General features: G+C 38.0%; 1 pseudogene; it reads right to left on the bottom strand.

Moving 5' to 3' along the window:
- Positions 1-347: 347 nt before the first annotated feature.
- LOC147003915 (vomeronasal type-1 receptor 43-like) lies at positions 348-1,340 on the bottom strand (annotated as a pseudogene).
- Positions 1,341-6,043: the final 4,703 nt, after the last annotated feature.

Genomic DNA, 6,043 nt, shown 5'->3' with positions numbered 1-6,043 from the left:
TTGTTAAAATTCATAACAGAAAATTGAAATATCAAAACATACATAAAGTGGTCACATACTTACAAACAGTATGGGAAATCTAAGACCTAGATGGGCAAAAACTACCTCATAGAGTACCCTTCATTGAGAAATAATATAAAAAATAAAATAACATTTAAAAGCCATTGTCATATCTCAAAGTGTATCTTGTTAAATCTTCTGTTACATGTTTATTCTCATGTTGGTTAAAATATATCATTTTAACAGAAAAACACCTTCATATTTAACATTTGGCAAAGCACATAGACAGCATGTCATGACTGACAGTTCTGATGGCAGCACATTGTCTCTTCTTAAGTATCTTCTCATTAGTGAAGATTCAAATTTATCACCCTCTTACCCATGGACCTCAAAAAGTTAACTATATGTTTTTCAATGCTCATAAACACAAAAGGGCTGACAGTGGCATAGCTGTGCATTATAAAGAGTTAGATAGAGTAAGTTGTTGGTTCATTCAGGAACATTGCTCTTGAGCAGCAGACCATGATGTCATAGATGGTCATCAGCACAAAGAAGCTCATGAGCACCAGAATGATCTGGGTGGCACTTTGCTCTGGGGATTTTTTTTTGGGAAAGTCTGGATCCTTGAAGATGCTGGGTCTGTTTCCTGTACATGCACAAGAGGGCCACCATGTAATAAGTAGAGAGGACCATGAGACTAATAAGAAAAACTTCTCTGATGGCTACCAGTGTAGAATATATGCTTTGCATGAGGTAACTCAAGGATAGAATAGAGCAGGATTGAGTAATATAAATGAAGTCATTTGTAGTCAAATTCGGGGTAGCAATGATGGACAAGAGGTGACTGCCAATTAACATATAGAGGACCCTCAGGAAAATAATGGCACATGAGATGTGATGGGAGATTTATGCTTGAACTTTGCTAAACAGGAGCTTCTGGGACTAAGTATGATGGCCTGGAGGACACTCAACATACTGGTTGTACAAAGGGATAAACCCCTCAAAACTCTGTACAGGTACAGAAGGAATTTACAGATGATGTCATCCCATTCCCTCCAAGAAATAAAACTGTCGGTGTCTATGAATGCCATGACCAGTAGCATCAGTAGGTGAATAAGGGACAAGAGACCAGTGGGCAGGTCAGTGAGTCTGGGCCTGTGCCCACGAATGAACTTGAGGATATGGAAGAGAAGAAGGAAGCTGTTTCCTGAGATGCCAATGCCAATTTCAGAGAAAAATATGTTCCCTATGTTACAATTAGTATGTAGTCTGCTGTTCTTATTCATTGTACATGGGAACAGTGGCTGAGGAGAAAAGAACAGAATCTCACTCATCCCTCCTTGGCACCACTACTCACCTCATCATAATTCACAGAGGACCACAGATCCACCTCAAACCCACAGACAATCTCAGCTGTCCTAAGCTGAGCCATGGCTGGATCCTGTGTCCTATGGTGGTTGCATCAGTGCGTGAGTTCCCTCAACATTAAATGCTGCACACATCATAAATTATGTATTCTCTTATTTAGCATGTGTGGGTTTTCCTGAAGCAGGAACAGCATCGTACTTGGTTTTCATCCACAAATTCCTAACTTCCAGCAACATTACAGACAGAGTTTTACTATTTCGAGTGGGTTTAAATGAGGAGAATTGTGTGAAAAAGTTAGTTCTTCCCAATGAAAGAGGTTCTGTGTTTTCGGTATGGACTTACTCTATTTGGTGCTATCTTTACTCAATATACTATTAAAATTTTTCTTAATATATTTATATATCAAATGTTGTGAGTTGTGATCTGTGAATCCAGATATTTCTCCTTTATCCCACAATCTGCCATTTTAACCAAATATGACCTAGAATACTCTGAGCCTGAGCTCCAGTCCCCTCTTCCTGAACATATACACAGTCGTGTGTCTGTGTCAGGTAGGTACTCACAAAGATTACCTATTAAGAAAATTCACCACAAATATGCCCACATCTCAATCTGGTGAGGGAATTATCTAAACTGACATTACCTTTTTCCAATCTAAATGATTTACCGTGTATCAAAACAAAGAAACCAAAATAGCTGGCCCAGGTGAGCCCTTGTCAGGTTGACGCAAAAAACATCACGGTTATACTATAACCTTGCCTCTATTTTTGCTCCTGAGATATCATACTAATATCAGCATTTTAATATAAAAATTCCATATACTTTCAAAGTTCAATATGCCGACCTAAATATTCAAATCTCATTCAACATGTAAAATCTCCAACATTTTCAGTCTCTAAAATATCCAGTTCTTTTACATTTTCAAAATTTCTATAAAATACATATATACTCTGTAAAATTCCAAAGTCTCTGTAAAACTCCAAAATCCATCAATTTAAAAGGTCAAAGTCTCTTAATTCTAGGCCCATGTAACATAAACAATACCTTAAATATTTTCTTGTTTCCAAAGGGAAGAACCAGGGCACAGACACAATCAAATTCAACAAAATCTGACGGTGTAAAACTGTATCAAGTTTCTGGGAATTAATAAAAATCTTCTGGGCTCCTCCACAGTGCTGTGAAAACTGTCCATATCACACAAAGCTTGTCTGGTGGACTTAAAAAATGTCCAAACCCCACAGCAGCTTCTGCTCTCCTTAATTGATGTCTTGTGATGCTGATATCTCAGATTTCTTGAATCTGTATTTCAAGTTGGCTGAAGCTTCTTTGATATTCTCTTCTTGGCTCTCTTTAGGTATGCAATCCAGCCAGAGGTGACAAGATGCAGTGTCACTCCCTGATTCCTCCCTGATTTCAGAAAAAGTACAACATGAGAGAATCTCAAGCTACCAACTTCAATGCGAGCAGGAGATGCAACCTCAAACATATCTGAACCAGTGTGTGTCTGTGCTGGACTCAAGAGAATGCTTTTCAGAAGATTTTTAATTGTTCCAGCAAGGGAAACAATTCACTTTAGTGGTTCTTAACTTAAAATATGAATTACCCTCATAGATTCTTTAAAGGTCTCTCAAACTTCCCTCTTGATCTTCCTATGACAAGTCTCCTTCATCTGCACTGGTCTCAGTATTATATTCTGAGACAACATAGAATAATCCAGTAAGATATCAGCATTCTATGTATCCTACAGCTTAACGTTTCCAATCCTTCCTCAATTTCCAAATATCACATGGTCAGGTCTATCACAGTAAACCCTATATCCTAGTACCAATTTCTGTCTTGGTTATGTCTTCTGTTGCTGTGATAAAATAGTATGATTAAAAGCAAGTCAAGGAGAAAGGGATTATTTCACCAAACAGCTTGTAGTTCTTCATTCAGGGAAGCTGATTTAAAACTCAAAACAAGGGCCTGGAGGCAGGAACTGATGGAGATGCTTTTGAGTAGTGCTATTGACTGCATTGCTCTTTATACCTTGCTTAATCTACAGTCTCAAGGAACGTAAGACCACTATTCTAGGTGTGGAAATGTCCATAGTGAGCTGGGCGCTCCCATATCAAATCAATCATCAATCAAGAAAGTATACTAGGTGCTTGTCCATGGGCCAGTCTAGTGGTTACATTTTCTCAGTTGAGGCTCCCTCTTCTAAAATTACTTTAGCTTGTGTCAAGTTAACATGACTATGTAGAACAGACACCAATCATATGGGGCATGTAATTTTGTAAACCAATTCCCATTATAGAGTAAAAATTTACCACTGAAAATCAAGAGTGTGGGTGAAATTGTTCTATACTTATTTAGAGCATGGTATACTGTAATATAAGTAATTAAGGAGAGGTAAAATAGATAAAATTCACAAGTACAGGGTATTGATTAAGGCATTAGACATGAGGCAGGTAGTTGGTGACAACATTTAACAGAGCAGTCATCCTCAAAATAAAGATCTGTAGCATTTTTAGAAAAGGATAATTATTTTGAAAATTATGGATCATGTATACTAGATATGATATATACATATTTATACATATGTATATAGACATAAACACACACACACACACACATATATAAAATGGATGGTGCTTAATTACTCCCCTTTATTGTGAAGACTTAAGGGTTTGTTCTCTTAATCCCAGTCACAAGAATCAGAATATAATAGGGTGTAGAAAGTTATACTTCTGAATGATATACTCTTTCTGAATGATAAAGGAAACTGGCAGTTGCTTTATGGGACAAATGCCACAGGGAGCACACACTGCGGAAGTCATTTTGTGATCTGTGTGCACTGAGTGGTAGGTGCATGTTTTAAACTCACCTGTGGAGTTTAAAGTAGTTGCTTGCAGCATGTTCACATTGGCACTAGCTGAATAAGAGGTATGAGGATTCTAAAATGATTTCTCTCACATTGTTTCTGGAAATGTGCATTTTTATAAAACTACACTGAGCTACACAGAAAACGAAAGAGTAAATAAGAGTAAAGGAAATGAGAAGAAAGAACAAAAAATAGAAAAGAAACAAAAATGAAATTGATCTTTATGAACAAACATATGTCGTCCTGTCAGAGGATCCAGGTAGTGTGCTGTCAGCACTGCAGAGCAGTTGCAGGCTGTGCCAGTATCAGGGTCACTTTAGAAACCTCAGCCCTATAAAACTGAAGTTCTTAGGAAAGTCAGGAAGTTACAGAGTCTGTGACTCCTCAGTGATATTATCAATATCATGGTTTCATGGATTCTGGCTTTGAAAGCACTGGAAACCCTTATCTTTCTGGAAGTGGAATTTCACAGGAGCAAAGAGAACTTACAGTGATATGATTGCTTGCCATCAGGAATACCTGTTCACCAGGAACAATACAGATAACATTTCTCTAGTCATCCTGATACCTCCAAATTTCACTGATTATAAAATTCTATACAATTTTATATCATAAAAATCAATGCCATGCAGTGGTGACAGATACCTTAATTCTAACTCTTCAAAGACAGAGGTTTGTGGATGTTCAAGTTCAAGGCCTAACTGGTTTACAGAGTGAGTTCTAAGACACCCATGGCTACACAGAGAATCCATGATTTGAAAAAATAAACAACAGAAAGCATCAGTGAGGCTGCAAATTCTAGACAGGTGTATAATTTCTACAGAAAACCCTCTGGTGAGTATGAACCCTTCTTAGATACAAGCCACAAGGAAATCTCTAGCTTGTCCTCTCTCAGTTGAGCCTCAGCAGCTAACATCTTCCTGGCTGAGTATGGCTTAGGAGACCAGAAGAGAGGATCCACACTCTCTGATCTTCAGAATTAAAAGACACTCATCTATCAGAGAGGGCAGGAAAGAGTAATCTGTGACAGGTCTGGGACAATCTATTGCACCATGCACCGTGATTGCATTTTGCACAATGTATCAAAAGAGGAATCTTTCAAGAGACTTGAAATTCTGTACATAGTGTGCACAACACCAGGAAAGGTCACTGATTTTTGAAACAGGTCCCATTAAAAGAGGCTACACTGTGAAGAAAGGAATGGAATGAAGGCATTTGGGCAGAATACAAAAGGAATAATGTATGGAACAAGAAATGACAAAGAGGAACCTGAGCATTTTTCAGTTAAAGTTAAAATTTCAGTTAAAGACAAGAAAATAACCCAGCAGATGCCAGCACTGTTGCTTGAGATGTCAAAAAATGAGTGAACTTTGCAAATATGGTGGGCAAACTACGAAGAGCCCATAGGCTGAGGGAGGGCAGCTTTTTATGAAACACTGTGTAATAACTGTGTTTGAAATCTTAAAGTCTTTGTATCTGTGTTTTTTCCTTAGACTTGCTGTGAGAATGCTACCTGGTGTTTGTAAATAAACCTCCATAAACAGAAGGAATGGATACCCCAGCAAGGCAGCATGGCACACATTCCAGCCATCAACATGGACCTTGCAGAGTCTTGCAGCACAACCTGCTTCCATCATCACTCAGTGACACCTCCTGAGAGGCTAGGCTTTGCTGCTAATCAGCCTTGCCCTCCCTCCCAGTGCATTTGTATTATCAGAAAAATATAAAACATATTTATTCAATGACTAGAACACAGAAATGATTAATGAACAAATTATCATATCCATTAGGACCATACTCATATTTACTAAC

Source organism: Mus caroli, unplaced genomic scaffold (genome assembly GCF_978045245.1).
Source record: "Mus caroli unplaced genomic scaffold, Mus_caroli_1 scaffold_7, whole genome shotgun sequence".
NCBI lineage: Eukaryota > Metazoa > Chordata > Mammalia > Rodentia > Muridae > Mus > Mus caroli.
This window is presented reverse-complemented; position numbering and strand designations above follow the sequence as displayed.